The following is a 19,809-nucleotide window of genomic DNA, read 5'->3' on the forward strand; positions in this document are numbered from 1 at the left end:
ACGACATTTAGTAACCGCTGCTGTACAGAGTGCTGAACTGCCTGAGGACAGTGAGAGTCTTCACGGGACCGAGATCTGCCTGATGGTTTCATAATTTCACTAGGTTCTTAAAATGAGAGGGGGCCCATCCAAGAGCTTCAATGCTGTTACACTGTAAATTTCTATTCACTGATTTCTAACATGCACATTTCTTGGTATGTCTCCAAACCATCTACAGTCTCTCTGTTCTGCAGATTTTTAGGCATCTGGTGATTTTTAGAAAAAGGTATAGCTGGCGGCCCCATCAGGGCAGACCTGGACCCATAAAGGCTTGTTTCGCCTTTGTAAGGTGCAAAGCCCTGAGGCAGGGAACTCCTTTGAGGCTGTGAGTAACTGGGGTGAGAAACCTTTTGACCTCTAGCCACAGGATCTTTGTCCCAGCACATTTCACAACTTGGAAAGGGAGCTCTGACTCCCAAGTGGAGGAAGCAAGGGAGTTCATGTTTAGTGAGTGGCTGCAATGAGGCCTGTGTTAAGTATTTAATTCCCACCTTCACCCTGCAATATTATCCTCATTTTACAGAAGAAGAAATCAAAGTTCAGAGAGGGTAATTTGCCTGAGGTCTCACAGCTTTTAGATCAGTTGACCTAGAATTTGAACTCAGAGTCTGCTGGACTCTGGAGACTCTGTAGGACACCATGGAGCCATCAAGGGTGAAATGCCACCTGCAAGTGTTACCAAGGCCTGTAGGTCTCACCATCTGCTGCCAGACATGGTCCTTGTTCATTCTCCCTCATTCTTGATGCTTCCCTGGGCTGCCACTTCCTGATTATGTGCTACTCTTATCTGGTCATGCTTGTGCCCATCTCAGCTTTCATTTTCTGTCCAGGAGTTAACAGCCTTAATGAGAAGGTGTTCTAGAGGTCAATCACTACATGCACACCCACACTCTTTCTGGGGTACTCCTTACCTCAAAATTGCACCTGTCTGCCCTGGGATGGACACCTGACCAAGGTCAGTTCAGGTGTAATTAGCCCAGATGCTTGTGCTTTGTGGGGTCTTATTTAGCAAAGAGGAGCTGTTTTAATCAGATGTTTTTTCAAGAAATGGAAACTGGGTACTGAATCAGTAGTAGCACTTGAATTATAAAGATTGAGATTAGAAAGGGGACTAGGAAGTGGGAAAAGATGTGACGACCCACTTCTGAAATGATGAATAACTAAGACTATGTAGTGAGAAAAGAATATAGTATATGTGCAGAGAGTGGTAGAAAAGCTGCAAATACATAGATTATATATATTTGTATATATATATTATATATCTATATTTGTATATATAGTATATATTTGTATATATAATATATATTATGTAGACATATATTTAACACATCCAAAAATAGCTGCAGTTCCCATGAGGCCATGCTGTGTAGCAGTTCCTGTTCTTGGATTCCCATAATCCTGTGTCCTTTCATTAAACCCCCCTTTCCTGAGGTAAAATGAATGGGTTTCTTCCCTTCCTTGAAACCAAAGAAGTTTTGTCTAGAGCAGGAGGAAACTTGAAATAATTTATAAGGTTTGAACTTCCTTACAATTGACAAAGGACACCTTTGGGTTAAGAGGTCTCAGAGGGCTCCAACCAACAAGTCACACAGAACAACTTTTAAGCAGTGAGTAAAAAGTAGTCACGTAGTTTTCCAGTTATCTATTGCTATGAATGATACCACCCAAACTTAGAGGCTTAAAACAACCATCACTCTTTTGCTCATTAAATCCATAACTTGGGCAGGCTCAACAGGGACAGCTTGGAAAGCTTGTTTCTGCTCCACCTGGCCTCAGCCAGGGTGGCTCAAAGGCTTGAGCCGGACTCACCTGAAGGCTCACTCACTTATGCACTCACTCATCCACAAGGTAGATTAGTGCTGGCTGCTGAATGGGGCCTCAGCTGGGGCTCTGTCAGACACCTACCCAGGGCCTCTCCATGTGGTTTCTCCCCTTCCTTGTGGCATAGTGATTAGGTTCCAAGAATAAGCATTCCCAGAGGTGGAAGCTGTATCATCTTTTATGACCTTGGAAGTCACATAACATCATGGACACACTCAGATTCAAGAGAAGAAAGCATACATGATGCCAACATGACACTGTAAGGAGAACATGCTGGAAGGGGTATATTGTGGTGCCCATTTTCAGAAAATATAATCTGTCACATATAGCTAATGAGCTATAGACATTAGGAGGATGGAGAAAACCCCTGACCTATGTTCAGACAAATGCACATTAAATCACTAACAGATTAAGAGCTTCAGTAAAATTGCTGCTGCAGTGAGACAGAATTATAAAAAGCAGAGAGAAATATAAAGTACAGCATGTGGGAACATTTAACGCAGGTGCAAACAGCCTAGTAGACCTCAGTAACCCCTGGGAGTCTCACTATCTAAAAGCACACTAATGTTGAACCTGAACTATCTGTTAAGAAGGGAGGGATGGGGTGATACACTTTGGAACAACTTACATCAGAAATCATTAAAATAATGTTTTGGTTTTTTTTTTTTTTTTAATGTTTTGGTTTTTAAATGGATAACTTCAAAACAGATTAACTTTCTTTTGTGATGACAGATAAATATCACTATAGTATCCTATAATTATTTTATGTTTTACTTTTCAATAAGAAAGAGCAACCTACCTTATAGTTCTCTTGGAGATATTCCATTATCTCCTAGCCTCTAATGCTGTGCCAGATAAGTCTGCTGTTACTCTTAGCTCCTTTGTAGGTCATCTGTTTTACTTCCCTGGTTGCATTTAGGATGGGATAGTTTTTCTTTGTCTTTTGTGTACTGTATTTGCTCTTACATATATGTCTGCCTGTGGAATTAAGGAAAAATTCTGCTCAGAGTTCAATATTATTCTTCAATCTGATGATACATGTTGCATAATAAAGATTTTGGTCTTTTTCCTAGGTTCTGGGGAGGGAGCTTCTGAACCCTTCCTGATTTTCCTGAGTGATAGGGGTGTCTATGTTAACCATGGTGGTAGGGCCCTCAGACCACACCTGAGTTTATGTTAATGAGTGACTCAGGATTGGGGCTGGTCACAACAGAAAGACCAATAATGTGATTAGAGGGTTGGGGATTTGAGCCATGTGATATCAGCTCAACTTCCTCCTGGAAGAGAAGGTGGGCTGGAGATTGAGTTCAGTCAATCATGCATATATAATGAAATCCCAATAAAAACTCTGGACACTCGAAGCTTGGGTGAGCCTCCTGGTTGGTGAATGTATTGGTGTCCTGGGAAGATGCTACATCCAGATTCCACAGAGAAGGGGCAGGGAAGGTCCATGTTTGGTATCCTCCCAGACCTCATCCTATACGTCTCTTTATTTGGCTGACTCTGAGTTGTATCCTTTATAATAAAACCATAATCATAAAGTATAGCACTTTCCTAAGTTCTATAAATAATCCTAGCAAATTATGGAACCTGAGGGGGTCATGGGAACCCTGAATTTGCAGCCGATTGGTCAGAAGTGAGCATGGCCTGGGGACCCTTGAGCTTGCAGCTGGTGTAGGTAGAGTAGGGCAGTCTTACTGGGGACTGTGCCCTTAACCTGTGGAGGCTGCACTAACTCTGGGTTACTGCCAGAACTGCACAGCAGTATTGCACACATCTTTCTTCACTCTGGAAAGATTTCAGTGTTAGACACATGTGCTCAGCAAATACTACACTGGGTTACTGAAAAACCTGTAATGACTCCCCATTACCTGTTGTTCCAAGAGGAGCAAACTGGGGTTCCTCTTCCTGACATCAAAGACATGCCATTAACTATAGGAGAAATAATGTCATACCTTTGATATAGAAATAAAACAGTAAAAAATAGAGGCAGTGTGGTAGATGGCATTACTGTTCCTTTAGTGTACACTACTGGTGCTCGGTCCAAATTTTCTCAGATCTCTTTTCAGGTTCTGTTCCCTTTCCTGATTTCTGGGTGATTTTGTTTCCAAGAGCCATGCACCTGTGATTCTTTTTGAAGGGTTGGTCCAGGGCTGCTGGAACTGCTTCACCCACATTCAGAAAGCCAGAAGTATCCTTAGAACAGTCCTTAACCGATGACTGACAGCTGTGGAAATATGAAAGCCCAGCTCCCTTGCCTTGAGTTGGGATGAACTCTGAGGTATAATTTGTACCCAGAACCCCCTCTGGATAAGGCTCAGACCAGGACTTGGCCTGAAATTATACCCTTACTTAGCTTTGTCTCCTTTCCTGTCCTGCTCCTCCATTCCTTTTCCAGATTCTCCCAGAACACTTCCTTAATAGATCACTTAACCCACAAATCCTTGACTCAGGGTCTGCTTCTGGGAACATAACCTAAAACAGTTCCCTGTTATTCACTACCCAGCAGGTTGCCATGTGACTTGCAGTGCCTGGGGAGAGGCGGAATCTATTTCTCAGCCCTCCTTGAGTCAAGCTTGGCCACGTGATGTGCTTTGACCAATGGAATGTGATGAGAAGTATGTCACACATTACTTGAATCTTAAGAATCATCACATGGTACTAGAATTGTTTTTTTCTCTGGGGGAAAGGCCAAGATAGGAGCTGCTCCTTCAGCCTGGGTTCCAGAATAAGATGTGTGAAGCAGAACCATATTTGATGCATAGCTAACATGTAATGTGAGCAAGAATAAACCTTTGTTATTGTAAGACACTGAAATTTGTGGGTTATTACTGCAGTATAACCTAACGTATGTAATACAGGCAGTGTAGTTAAGAGCATGTGTCCTTGAGTTAAAGCCAAACTGAGGTCAAAGCCAAACTCTACCACTTACTATCTGTATAACCTTGGCCAACTTATTCAGCCTCTCCAAGCCTCAGTTCCTCCATTTGCAAAATGGAGATAGCAATGACATCTACCTCATAAGGTTGTTGTGGGGATTAAATGAGTTAACACATATAAAGTACTTCAAACAGTACTGATAAATGCTTGACTAATATTAACTAAAGTGAACTACAACTATGAACCATGATAGCACATCCCCCAGTTTTCAGTGTTTTCTCCCACAACCACTGAGCTTGTTGGTTGCCTCCCCAGCGTCCATTCCACTCTTCCCTCAGTCTCGATTTCTGTTTGGGGATCTATGTGGTTCTGAACTGATTTCACTGTGACTTCACTTGGCCTAAGATAAATCAAACAACTAATAGTGTCCTGGTAAACTGGATCCCAGGAGGGCAAGGAGGGAAGCCAATTTTCATGGTGTAAATTCTCCCTCCATGGCCAATTTCAAGCTACCAATGGTTTAACAACTGACTTGCAAAAATTTTGGAATATTTAAGTCACGTGGAGAGCCAGTACAAGCCGGCTCCAGCACACCATATGCCACCCCTCTAGCCATAATACATAAGCGCAAGCTCCTCCAATCAGTGAGAATCTCAGGACATCTGCAACTCTAATCAAACATAAACAATTCCCCTGAATTTTGCAAAATATAAAAGAGCTTTCCAAAGTGTATTAGGTTGAACATATGAAACCGCCAACACTAGTTTTGATCTACATAGAAGGCCATTTCATATGATTCAGCCTAAGGGATCAAATACAGAGGAAAATATGGCAGAAGAAAGAAAGAGGAAGGAATGAAGCAAGATGGAAGAAGGAAGGAGAGGAGGAGGAGTTAGATGCCACCAGAAGCAAATCTGAAGAACGACCATGTGGAGCTTAAAAAGAGATGGTAATCCTTCACTCCACGACGGGTATTAAATATAATTTTGGACAACCAGCTTCTTCATTATTCGATTACACACCTCTGGGAAGTATCATTACACCATACAAGCTTATCTAACATCTTCATTCTTTCAACCTTGTTTTCATAGCACTGAACCGTGATTCCCTCCCTTTCCATCAAGGGCGAGAAACTCAGAAAGGTCTGAGGAGAGATTTTTGGCAAGCACCTTTCGACAGGTTTTTGGGGAAACTCGGTCACGCTATTTGGGGAATTCCATTTCCCGTGGCCTTTTCCCTCGTCATAAATTTACTGCAGCAAGCTGGGGAGTTAGGGGCCCCAGCCGGGCGGACTCCTACACCTCTCGGAGCCTGAGGTAACTCACCTGTGCGGGGGGGATAAGAAGGCCCCTCAGGGGCTGGCCGTGAGGATTAAAGGATAAAATACACTTGCGAGGCACGGCACTCGACAGAGGCCATTAAGTAGGACAATTTAAACACCGAGCGGCTCTTACAGAGCGCAGCAAGGGAGGAAAAAGACACCGCCATCGCCCACGCCTCTGCCTCAGCCGCTTCCCGGCGGCCTCCGCGGTGGGCGTGGCCCCGCTTCCCAGAAGGGCCCTCAGGCGGGTCACGGGACAAGAGATCCGGCGCCAGCGCATTGAGGCGGCGGCGCCCTAGGCCCTGCCCCATAGCGGAGGAGTCCACAGTGCCTATGCTCTCCAGCCACCTCCTACAGCCCATCCCATAGGAGCAGCATCTACACGTGGACACCGCACAGCCGGCATGCATACACTAGCCCACACCTCCGCACACGACCACACCCTCTGCTTTGGGTCCACACAGGGCACACACCTCCCCAGCGGAGCAGAGCCCGCGCGGCATGGCGCTGGGAGCATATGCAGAACACAACGCAGTGCATCTGCACACAGACGGCACGTCTCAACCTCCACACGGAGTGCAGAACTCCCAACATACACCCAGCCTTCGCTCTGCTTACCAAAGACGTGTGCATCCCATGACACACCAAAAACATAGGACACACAACACACAGCGTACCACTTCACATGCGCAGACTACAAACACCATGTATTTTGAGTTGTACACACCTCCACATGGAGGTCGACTTCACACACACACACCACAACGCACTGGCCCCCCTCACCCACATGACATGCGTACATTACACACTACACCAGACACAAAATATACACTTAAACCCCTGCTGTGAAGAACATGCATTCATCGCCCACATGCTTATATTACCCATACCACACTAAATACGGCATGCTGTAGAAGCCCTGCGCATCCTACAGACACATGCATATATCACATCATTACACACTCAGCAACATATTCCCAACACAAAAAACCCCAATGTATCAACAGACCCATGCTACACCCACTGTGCACAAACATGAATAATCACACGTACCCACACCTCAGCATGCTGGACATGTGTATATGCCACACCAGACAAAAATCACACCCACACCTGACCCACTGAACCCCCAGGGACACCTGTGGTGCCCAGCCATCTCTGTGTACTTGAGACTTGTCTGATTTTAACATTGAAAGTCCTAAGTCCCAGGAAACGCTTCCATTTGGGGGAATCCAGAATGGTAGTCACCCCACACACTGTTCAAATGAATCAGGCCAGGACCCTCAGTTAATACCAGTGATAAAAGCAAGCTGCTCTGGGGGCAAAGAGATAGGGGGCCGGAGTGGCCCAGAGCTAAGGAGACCCTCAGGAGTGGCTCCCATCCACATCCACCACCACCCTTTGTCTATAGAAAGAGTGCAGCTAGGGAGGAAATGCCCTAAAAAACAAAGTTACTATCAGCACCTTCCAAAAAAAGGAAAGAGGCAGAGTCCTAACCACACCTAACTTTGGGGTTTTACCCTTGGCAAAGCACTTTTACTGAACTTACCTCATTAGATCCTTACAAAAACCTGTGAGGTAGGTAGTGTAGGTGCTAGTATGACAATGATGCTGGAAAGCACAGGCACCTGCTTGAGGTCACACAGTACAGGTCAGGCAGAGCAAGTTTGGAAGAAGTCCCATCTCCCTGTTCACCCCACCCAGGCTTCCCCCGTCCTCCCTCCCCCCATCCTGGCTGATGCACAGCGGCTAGAATCAAGAAGCCACCTGTCTTGAGCCACTGCCTTCAAAAGTCTTTCATTCCCTCCCATTAGGGCAAGATGCCCTGGCTGCCCCACCCTCAGGGTGGATTAGGCCTCTGCCTCCCTGCTGGGGTTTAAAGTACATCAAAAGAGATCCTTGCATCAAAATAGCTCTCATAGGCCCTGTCTGGTAGCTTGAAATCACACCAGGAGAGACCCCTTTTATGTAAAGGCATTGTACCTTGATGGCCCTTGTTCAAAATGCATCTGTATCCCTGGGAGACACTTCCACGCTACAGCCTCAGCACCTTAGCTGGCGTTGTCTCCTCTGTCACAAAGTGCGTTGCAACAGACATTGCCTAATGCCGGCTTGCGGATGGAACTGGATTGTCTCTAGCAAGTCCTGTGGGAATGGGGCGCAGGATGACAAAAGTTTGATCGTGGCTGAGGGAGGGTGTGAGAAGGGTGCAGAGTGACCTGGAGAGGGGAAAACAGGACAACAGACTTACGGGATGTTGAAAAGGATGGGGACACACCCTTGGCAGGAGTGCAGGAGGAGACCCTGAGTCTAAGAAGGAAGGCAAAGGGAATGCCATGAGCTTTCTAGAGATGACAGGAAGTAGAAGAGGGCCGAGTGCATAGGGTGGGCATATATGGGGGTGGAGAGATTGGTGGGAGAGGGCTGTTTATGAGGAGGCCCCTGGGGAGGGGGCTGTTTGTGGGGGACATTCTGGTTCATTGCTGGTGGCACCCTGAGCAGGTCACTTGAGCATTCACAAATTATTCCTCTGTGGAAGTTGCAGAAGAAAATGTAAAGATGTGGGAAAATGTTTGTGATGTATTGATAAGTGAGAAAAAAGGAGGTTACAAGACAGGACATACAGTGGGATCCCTATTTTGCAACACTGGCTGGAAAGACACCAAAATGTTAGCTCTAGTTATCTCTGCTGTAGTGAGAATGACTTGCATTTCTTCTTGGAGCCTTTCTGTATTTTCCAGATTTTCTACAATAAACTTGAAATGTGATTTTTGTGCGTTATCAGGAAGGGTTCTTTTAGAGAAACGTTCATTGACTATTTATTGAGTTCTTATTAAATTCTGCAGTGCTGGCGCCACACATGATGCAGAGAAAAGTAAGCCACGGCCATTGCTTTCAGATTACCCTTAAATCCAGTCATGGCACAGGGGTACAGTTCAGTGCACAAGAATGTGGCCACTGGAACCAGGCTGCCTGGGTTCAAGTCCCTCTTTTGCAGCCTCCTAGCTGTGTGACCTAGGCAAGTGGCTTGACCTTTCTGTGTTTTGGTTGCCTCATCTGTAAAATGGGGATAATAATAGCACCTGTAAGGATCAGTTGAGCTGATACATGTGACCACTTAGAGGAGCAGCTGGCACAGGGTAATCACGACCTAAGTGTTAGCTGTTATTGTTATTAGTGGTTAAAAGATTTACCTCTGGAGCCAGCTTGCTGGTTTGAACAAGGGTTCAAATCCTTGTTCTGTCCCTGTCTGGCTTGGGCAAATGATTTAATCTCTATCTCTACTTCAGTTTCCTAATTTTTTTTTTTTTTTTTTCGGTACGCGGGCCTCTCACTGTTGTGGCCTCTCCCGTTGCGGAGCACAGGCTCCGGACGCGCAGGCTCAGCGGCCATGGCTCACGGGCCCAACCACTCCGCGGCATGTGGGATCTTCCCGGACCGGGGCACGAGCCCATGTCCCCTGCATCGGCAGGCGGACTCTCAACCACTGTGCCACCAGGGAAGCCCCCAGTTTCCTAATCTTTAAAATGGGGATGAAAGTAATGGTGTCTCATTCATAGAGCTGTTATGAAAACTCACCAAGTGACTATGGACAAAGTACTTAGAACAGTACCTGGCACATAGGAAGCGCTCAATAAGTGTGAGCCTCCTTAATACTAATTATTACTATTATTACCATTATTATTAATACTGGGGGAGGCAGGGATTAGAGCACCATCAACCAGAGCACCCTCTGTACAGCCAGTGGGGTGGGGGTGGGGCCCCAGCACGCATGAGACAGGCTGATCCGGGCCCTGCAAGATGGTTCCATCCACTCTCTCTTGCCTCTCCTGTGTTGTCCTCTAGCCCAGGTTATTCTGGTCCTTTAAGTTTTAAAACTGTAGCCCAGGTACCACTCCTTGCACATACACTACCACCTCCCTGATCCTTGTTTAGCTACACACAGCGTGGATTTATGGTGAGCTAATGAAGGCAGGCTTCCAGGACTTTCATTTGCGTGGGAAGTGCTCTGGCAATACTATATTTATAATTGTGTCTTCTTTTTCTTATAGAGGACTTCTATCATCACATAAACTTAAGCGCCACCTGGATCCTCCCTTGGTTTTAGGAAGGGGGTTCCTAACTCAGACTTCCAAGTCCCCATCTGCTGAAATCTAACCCCTTTCTTTAACTGGGCCTGGTCACAGAGACCTATCTGGGTAGGACTTTTACCTATGTGAGCCTGTTCTCCTTTGTTATTGGTGCAGAGTATTTTGTGTCTCCTTTTGCAGGCATAGCCTCTACCCATCACCATTTGGACTGGTAAGATCATGAATGAATGAATGAAAAAACGAAAAAGTGAGTGAGTGAATGAATATACTCTGGTTCTGTTTTGTTCTCAAGGAAAACCAGCAGAAAAATGGCTTAGTTCTGGGGTGGAGCAAAGCCCTTGGCAGACAGGACAAACTGGAAGGCCTTTTTTTTTTTTTTTTTTTGTGGTACGCGGGCCTCCCACTGCCGTGGCCTCTCCCGTTGCGGAGCACAGGCTCCAGACGCGCAGGCTCAGTGGCCATGGCTCACCGGCCCAGCCACTCCGCGGCATGTGGGATCCTCCCGGACCGGGGCACGAACCCGCGTCTCCTGCATTGGCAGGCGGACTCCCAACCACTGCGCCACCAGGGAAGCCCTTGGAGGGCCTTTTGAATCTATGTGGAACAAGAAGCCTCTGAATCACAGGGTGGTTGGCAGCTTAGGAACATGATTACAAGTCTAGTTGGGAAAATGTTTTAAATCTGGAGACTTAACCAGCAGCTGAAATTGATGAATGGTAACAGGTCAGGGAGAAAGGAGCCCTATCATACCTGTGTTCTTTATTGAGAGCTTGTGTTCTTACATTTAGGATTTACTAATACTGCTCTGCTGGCCCACTTTATTAAAGATTTTTGTTTGTATTAAAAAATGAGTGAAATTGACAAGAGAGGAAGCCTGCTTGTGTCAACATTGGGCATGAACTCCCAGTATCTTTCTGGCCTTCTGGACTATATTTGAGGGGACTTTTCCAGGCTGTACTCAGAACCTCCCAAGTTATCCCATACAAGACAATTTTTTTTTTTTTTTTTTGGTACGCAGGTCCCTCACTGTTGTGGCCTCTCCCGTTGCGGAGCACAGGCTCCGGACGCGCAGGCTCATTGGCCATGGCTCACGGGCCCAACCGCTCCGCAGCATGTGGGATCTTCCCGGACCAGGGCATGAACCCACGTCCCCTGCATCGGCAGGCAGACTCTCAACCACTGCGCCACCAGGGAAGCCCAAGACATTTCTTCATACTCTTCGTGATGGTTTTGTGTACCCCAGCTTTACCTCTGTGACTGTTAGCTCTGGGAAGGTGGGGACTTCCATGTCGCATCCCTGACAAACACTCACAGCTGAAGAGTTGGGATGTTAAACAGGTGTGAAGGTTTTGTGTCAACTTGGTGCCCAGTTGTTTGGTCAAACACCAGTCTAGATGTTGCTGTGAAGGTATTTTTTAGATTTGATTAACATTTACATCAATAGACACTGAGTAAAGCTGATTAACATAATTTGGTTCAATTAGCATAATGTGATTGAGCCTCATCCAATCAGTTGAAGGCCTAAGAGAAAAGACTGAGGTCCATCTTCTCACTCCTACCACCACCAGGAAGAAGGATTCTGCCACTAGACTGCCTTCAGACTCAAGACTGCAACATCAGTTCCTGTTGAAATTGCCATTCAGCCAGTCTGCCTTACAGATTATGGACTTGCCAGCCTGCACAACCAAGTGAGCCAATTCCTTACAATAAATTTCTGTCCCTCTGTCTGTCTCTCTCTCTCTACATATATACATATGTATATTAGAGAGAGAGGAAGAGAGAGAGAGAGAGAGAAAGAGAGAGAGAGAGATGTGTTATATTTCTCTGGAGAACCCTAATACAGTAGGTCTGAATGTAAGTTGTTTTCTTCCTTGGTAAACCATGCTTAATGTGAATGACTTTGCATGATCTAAGTGGTTGGACAGGTGCAGGAGGTCTGGGAGACCTCATCAGGTCTTCTTGTCTCTCCCTCAACTTCTGAGCAGGCTTGGACTTAAACTTGCAGTCACAAATAAGCATTAGGAATGAAGATCTGACTCCTCCTCCGCTAACCCCCCCACCCCCGATAGTGTGAATACCTTACACTCCAGACTTAGGGTGACCCATCATCCTGTTTGCCTGCAGTTGAGAGGTTACTTGGATGTGGAACTTAAAATGTTAACACTCAGGGCTTCCCTGGTGGCGCAGTGGTTGAGAGTCCGCCTGCTGATGCAGGGGACACAGGTTCGTGGCCCGGTCCGGGAGGATCCCACATGCTGCGGAGTGGCTGGGCCCGTGAGCCATGGCTGCTGAACCTTCGCGTCCGGAGCCTGTGCTCCACAATGGGAGAGGCCACAGCAGTGAGAGGCCCGTGTACGGCAAAAAAAAAAAAAAAAAGTTAAAACTCAGACCAAGGGTCATCCTATACAGAGCCTTGATGGAGGGAAGATGTTGCAAAATACATGGTACATGCACCTCATTACTTGTCTAAAATTTGAAAAGTTCTGCATTCTGAAACCCATTTGTCCCCACATGTTTTGGATGAAGGACTGTGGATCTGGCTGATCATAGACTATCTCTGGAAGGAGGCACAAGCAACCAGCCACAGCCTCTGGGAAGGAAATGGAAGGCGGGAGGGCAGGGATAGGAGGGAGTTTTCACTGCATATCATTTTGTATCTTTTGACTGTGTTATCTCCTCCAAAAATAAATACAGGAAATTATGGGAAAACAAAACTCTCTCTACTTTTGACTAAACTACAAATAGAATTTTTTTTAATTTTGAAAAAATAAATTACCTTGCTGCTGTTATTGATGCTATCAAAGCAATATTTGTATTCCTGATTCTGCTGATTCCAGTGTATCCTGTTCTCAGAGCTGCTTGTCTGTTGAGCCCTGATTTGGGAGTCAAGAGACTTGTTTTTCATTTTCTGAGCTGAGTGCTGGGTAGGTCTTTCCTGGAGCAGCAGGTGGACCCTTGCTCTTGCTTCAGCAGCATGCTCCACAGCCCCAGGCCAGTTTTTCCCTGGTTGGTAGTTGTTATTATTATTTTGAAACACCAAGAACAATCATGCAAAGCAAGTAGAAACAGGCTGGGTCAGCTGAAAATGCCCACATGCTCCCGCCTTGGGTCTCCCGTGATATAATTAGCGGGTTTTATCCAGCGGTGAGTGGGAGGCTTGCACCGGGCAAGGCCAGAGGATGATGCAACCAAAGGCAAGCCCGGGCAAGGCCGAGCCTGAGCTGTGCCGGCCAAAGATGCTGATGTGTTACACTGGGGCGGGTGGGGTGGGGGGGTGGAGGTGGGGGGCGTTGGAATAGGAGGGGTGGTTCAGAGCTGCAGGGGTGCGGGTGACCCAACTGCCCAGAAGGTAAAGCTGGCCTGCGCACTAAGCCTGGAGCTCCCACCCCACCTGCCCCTTCTCCCTTCCCCCATTCCCATTTAGTGACAGAATCTATTCTTGGTTCTCTCATTCTCAACCAGAAGGAACGGTCTGCTGAGAACTTCTAGAGGTAAGAAAGGGGGCCCTGTGCATGGACAGACTAAATAAATCAGGGTTCCCAAAGCCGTGAGGCTGGAGGGTGGGGAGGTTTCAGTTATTGGGGAGATTTTTCAAAATACCTGTATACTTGTGTAGCTGGTTGACTCTCACACAATTTTAATTCAGTAGGTCCAGATGGGGCCAGAAATTGGAATAGGTTTTTAATTGTGTTAATTATTATTTTAAATGGAGTTAACTATTAAAATATATTACAAGGAATAAGCCTACCTTGCACCCAGAGTTGTACATAGCACAACTCCAGGGGGCGCTGTCCACACAGACTCAGATGGTGCTAATGGTGCCCACGGAGGTAGGTGACACAGGGGACCTGCTTCCCTTCCCAGAGGCAACCACTGTCATTGTTTCTTGTGTCTTCTTCTAGAAAGAGTCTGTGTATTTGTAGGACCTGAACATTCTTCAAAAGGGGGTTCCCTTTCTCCCATTCCCTGTGTTGAGAATTCCTGAGCTGGAGGGAAAATGGTCTAAAGGATGGAGTTCAGGCATCTGCAAAGTGATAAGGGAGGATTGGGCCTTCCCTGAAGTCTCACCACAGCAGGCTCCCTCCCCCCCCACCAGGTTCAGGCTGGGTCCCACACAGCCCACCAAGAACCTGTCAGGGTCTCTATACCTGCATTTCAGACAATAAAAGGCTTTTTCTTAGTAATCCTCCTAGGCCCCCAGGAGGTTTTCAGATGGATTTGCTGAGTAGGGGATTTTCCTGCATTTCAGTCCAGTGACTTCTCAGCAGACTTTGATGTTGACTAGTCAAAACAAAACAAACCTATGTACCAGAAGGGGGAAATTGGGTCCTGCTGTGTGACTTTAGACAAGTCACACTGTCTCTTTGTGTCCTGGTTTCCTCCTCTGGGAACTGGGGAGCATCATGTCTACCTCGTTTTTTTTCCAACCTCTCAGCAAAGGTTGTAAGATCATGGATATGAAAGTACCCGTTTTATAGATGAAGATATTGAGGTCCAAGGTCATGCAGCTCAGAGGTCATGCACTGTTCTTCTCGTGGCCAGGTCCGGAAACTCGGCAGGAAAAAACTCTCTTGTGGGAGCTCCTCTGCTGTGGCAGAGATGGCTAGCAGCTTATCACACATTTGTGCCCCCATCGGGGACTACACAGACCCTTGATCTAAGTGGGACCGCATGGCAAGTTCTTACCAATGGAATGTGGGTGGGAAATGATGCGTGTTACTTCTGAACCAGGTGTGAAGAAATGCATATACCTTCTTGATGTTCTTTCTCTTTCCTCCAGCTGGAAGCAGAGATCCTGATGCCTTAGGGCATGGTGGAGCCACAGGATAGAAAGGGCCTGAGTCCCTGAATTATCACATGGAGATCAGCTACTTGCCAACCAGAACGCCTTAATTGTATTCATATGTGAGTGAGAAAGAAACTTCTATTGGGCTGTCACTGTAATTTGAGAGTTTATTTATTACAATGGCTAGTGTCATTCTAACACACACTCCCACTTTTCTTCCTAAGTCCAGCACTGAGCTGCTCGCATGTACCCAAAAGGAGACGTCGGTAATCATTCCTCACAGCAGGTGCAGGGTTGTTAAAAACCACTGAGGGTGGGGAGAGGGAGGCATAATCTCCCTTTAGCTCTGAACTTCGGGCCACCAGCATTTGGGGATTGGGTTTGCAGCTGTTGCATTCCACAGTGGCTCTGGTGGCATCTTGACTATGTGTGACACTCAGTGCCATCCTAGGGGAGCAAAGATAAGGACAAGCAGCTGATAGGAGGGGGAACAGAGAGGGTGGGGCCACAGCCAGAGCCCTGGCTCTGCCCTGACTCTCTCTGCCTGTGTCATCTCAGCCAAAGCCAGCACCTCTTGGGGCCTCCATTCCACCATCTGTAACATGAGTCTAAAACACCCATCCAGGATGGCGAGGAGTCAGATAATGGATCTGAAATCCTGAAATGACTTTCTAAGACTCCACACTGCTATGCAATCAGAGGATCCAAACCCAAGACCCTCAGAACTTTGATGGGCCTTTTTCTTGGGAGGGGCTTAAAAATAATTTGTTAGGAAAGAAAGAAGTGAAAGAATGCATAATTCCTACTTTTTGGGAATCATTCAGAAGGCTGTTCTGAGCTAAAGATCCTGGGAGAGGGATGCCTTGGGCGCTTTGAAGGCTGGCTCAGAGGACTGAACTCAGTGTCTGTGGGCAGTTCCTCTTGTCACCAAATGTCTACCCACAGGTGTCCAGTATATCTGAAATTCCACCATTAGTGCTTCATTCCTTTGGATTCCTTTTTATTCTTCCACAAAAATGCAAGCAATGATAATCCCAAACATGTGTGCAGTGCTTTAGACTTTTCCCAGTAATCCTGAAAGACACAGACAGGTCCAAATGCCAAGTGCAGGTGCTTCACCAATCATTTTTCTTCTGACAGGAAGATTGTGGGGCAATTCTACTACTAGGTGTATGTCCAAGAGAAACTCTTGCATGTGTGACCCAAAGACATGGATAAGAATAATTAGGACTTCCCTGGCAGTCCAGTGGTTAAGACTTCCCCTTCCAGTGCACGGGGTGTGGGTTCGATCCCTGGTTGGGGAGCTGGGATCCCACATGTCTTGTGGCCAAAAACCCAAAACATAAAACAGAAGCAGTGTAGTAACAAATTCAATAAATACTTTTTAAAAAATGGTCCAAAAGCAGAAACTAACACACCATTGTAAAGCAATTATACTCCAATAAAGATGTTAAAAAAAAATGGTCCACATCAAAAAAATCTTTAAAAAAAATAATTATAGCAGCCCTATGCATAATAATAGAAAACTGGAAATAACCAAAGTGCCCATTTACAGGAGAAGGGAATCACTGGATGTTAAATAACAGTGAAAATGATTGAGCCCTGTTTTAATTATCTATTGCTGCATAACAGGCCATGTTAAAACATAGTGGTGGGACTTCCCTGGCGGTCCAGTGGTTAAGACTTCGCCTTCCAGTGCAGGGGGTGCGGTTCAATGCCTGGTCAGGGAGCTGGGATCCCACATGTCTTGCGGCCAAAAGACCAAAAAATGTAAAACAGAAGCAATATTGTAACAAAATTCAATACAGACTTAAAAAAATCATAGTGGCAACCACGATCATTTATTTGCTCACAATTCTACAATTTAGGCAGGGGCTCATTGGGGATGGCTTGTCTCTACTCCATGTGGCTTCAACTGGGGAGGATTAACTGAGGGTGAAATATCAACTTTTAAAATGGTCCTCTCATGTGGTTGGCATGTTGATGCTGGCGGTCAGCTAGGAGATCACTTGGAGCTATTGTGCATGGGGGAGTAGCCTTGGTTATCTTGCATGTGGCCTCCACATGACTTCTCTCAGCATGGTGGTCTCAGAGTAATCAAAATTCTCACGTGGTGTCTCAAGTTCCTCAAGAATGCAAAAGCAGAAGTTGCTAGACCTTATTAAGGGTTAGACCTAGAACAGGCACAGAATTACCCATTCTATTGGCTAAAAGAGTCATAAGCCAGACAGATTCAAGGGGAGGCAACGTCAAGAGAGTGCAAATGCCCAGAGCTGTACTTCATTGGGTGCCACAGACTTGTACAAACCACAATCACCGATAGCCATATGGATAAATCTTAGGTAGGTTATGCTGCAGGAACAAAGAAGCTTCACATTTCACTGACTTCATATAACAAAAGATTATTTCTTTCTCACATACAAGTTGGTGGGATGCTTGGCTCCACACAGCCACTCGGGAAATTAGGCTGAGGGAGGATCTGCCATAGTGAGGTGGCACCATCTGGGACATGAGACCTCACTTTTGCCACAGCCAGGGAGGACAGAAAGGCTGGAGAATTTCACTTGACCTCAGTTCCAAGGAGGAAAATGTCACTTATGTTCACATTTCATTGGCTAGAACCAGTCACGTTACCCAGTCTAAACTACAGGGAGGGGCTGGGAAATGTAGGCGAGCACGTAGAAAAATGGAAGAGCATTACTGTCTTGGTCACATGTGATAAAACTACTGAAAACAAAAGAAAGTTCAACATAAAATAGTGTACACTGCAAGATAGTGTTTATTTTGGGGTAGGGGAGGAAGGGTCAGCATAGGAGAGGAAATCACAGGAAGGTATCAATGATTTGTAATGTTCTAATTCTTGGGTTGAGCAGTGAGTGTTAATTATATTATTTTTTAATGAATACATGAGTAAACAGATGAATGAATAAATAAAAGAGAGGGCTGAGAAGCAGAGGCACTGAAGCCTAACCTCAGAGTGCAGGCCAAAAATGGCTCTTCCATAAATATTCACTGAGATTAGGCTGAGGCTGCTAGGCCTTGAAGGTACAAAGATGAATAAAATATGGGCTCATCCTCTCTAGGTTCCCATCTCAGAGGATGCAGTAGGCACATGAACCAGGCAAGCCAGTAAAGCACAGTGGAGTGTATTGCTTACCAGGGGCTCTGGGAGCCAGAGGAAGCCCTGAGAAAGCCTTGCCCCAAGGGGTCATATAGGTCGGGTCATGAAGGATCAGTAGGAGTTCAATGGGTGGAGAAAGGAGTGGAGGTGGGGCATATTGGTAAGGAACACTCATTCCAAGAAGAAGGAACAATATGTGCAAAGGCACAGAGAGCCCTTCACTCCTCAGATGGCCTGTGTTCACAACATTCCCTCACCACCTTCTAGTCCCTAAATGATATGATCAACACATTCACCCTGTGCTGTGCCACCCAGAACCCTCTGCAGGATTCAGGCACTCATTTGCCGTGCTGATTTCTATGTGCCAGGCACTATGCTAAGCATTTCGCCTATATGATCTTATTTAATGAAGAACAGAACTTAATACTATAGAAATGAATTTCTAATGGTGAAATTTCAGGCTTAGACAAGGTGAGATTGCTAGCTCAGGGAAGCTGGAAGTATTTGGCACAAATTCTGTCACAAATTCCTCTACCTCACTGTATGGTCAATTCTGATCTTTGTACTGGCTGGGTAAAACCCCCAGAAGGTCGGGGGGTGGAGTTGGGGGAGCTCCCAATCTCATTCTTCCTTTAAAAAAAAGCAAGCGGGACTTCTGCTCAATAATATAATAATGTCTCTGTTCTGCCACTTCTCTGGGGGTCTCACTTCTTGGGAGCCTGTGTGGAAGTGAATTCCACTGAAAGCTGACAGCCCCTGTTAGGGACTCCGCAGGCCTTTTCTGAGAAAACAGTGACATTGTTCCCAGCACTTCCCCCTGCTTCCTGGGCAGCTCCTGTGGCCACCATTGAGCCTTCCTCACATCCTCCTTCAGGCTAGGGCTTCTACCTTTCCTTTCCGTCATCACGTCCCTCCTGGATGGGGGCTGACCTGGATCCTCCGGCCTCTCAGGCTGAGTCTCCCTACATCCCTAAGCTGCCTGCTTCCTTGGGAGGAGGCCCGGGCAGCAGGCTGTGGTCCTGACTAGCATTCAGGCCCTCAGGAACATGTCCTAACATGTTGAGCCCTGGCATAGAAGAAGCTGGTGGCTGTTTTGTCCTTGGGGCTTCCTGCTTTCAGAGAAGAGGGGGGTGGTAGGAGACAGGAGACCCCCAGAGACCCTAGGGAGACCGTGGTCTGAGTTCCTCTGAACAGAATATGTGATTTGCAGCAGATCCCTTGGGACTGGCCTGGGATCGTGTGTGTGTGTGTGTGTGTGTGTGTGTGTGTATGTGTGTGTGTTTTGGGAGTTAGATCTTGCATGTGGCTTCTAACAACCTGCTTCTTTGCTTCTTCAGGGCAGAAGTCCTCCTTTAAGAGCATACCTGGCTACACATTCAAGTGTATGGTTGGAAACTTTTTTTTTTAAGTGCTGAACAGTACTAGACACTCAGTAGGTGCTTAATAAATATTTGTTGAATTCTGTTGTGGTGGTGAGCTAGAAGTTATAAAAAAAAATTCACTTCCCAACAAAAACAACAAAAAGAATTATTTCATTGTGAAGCTCAGGACCACAAAACTTTAAATAATTCAATACAAGCCTTCATTAAATTTTTTTCCCAAAGTAAACAGACAGACAATGTCAAGTCTATCTGAAATGTCTGAAAGCCAAGGGGATTCAAGGCAGTTGGAGGATATGCCCGTCTTCTGCTGGACATTTGACAACCCAGCCTTTGGGTGGTGTGGGTACGGGTGTGTTGGAGGTGGGGAG

This window comes from Lagenorhynchus albirostris, chromosome 10, assembly GCF_949774975.1.
Source record: "Lagenorhynchus albirostris chromosome 10, mLagAlb1.1, whole genome shotgun sequence".
Lineage (NCBI taxonomy): Eukaryota > Metazoa > Chordata > Mammalia > Artiodactyla > Delphinidae > Lagenorhynchus > Lagenorhynchus albirostris.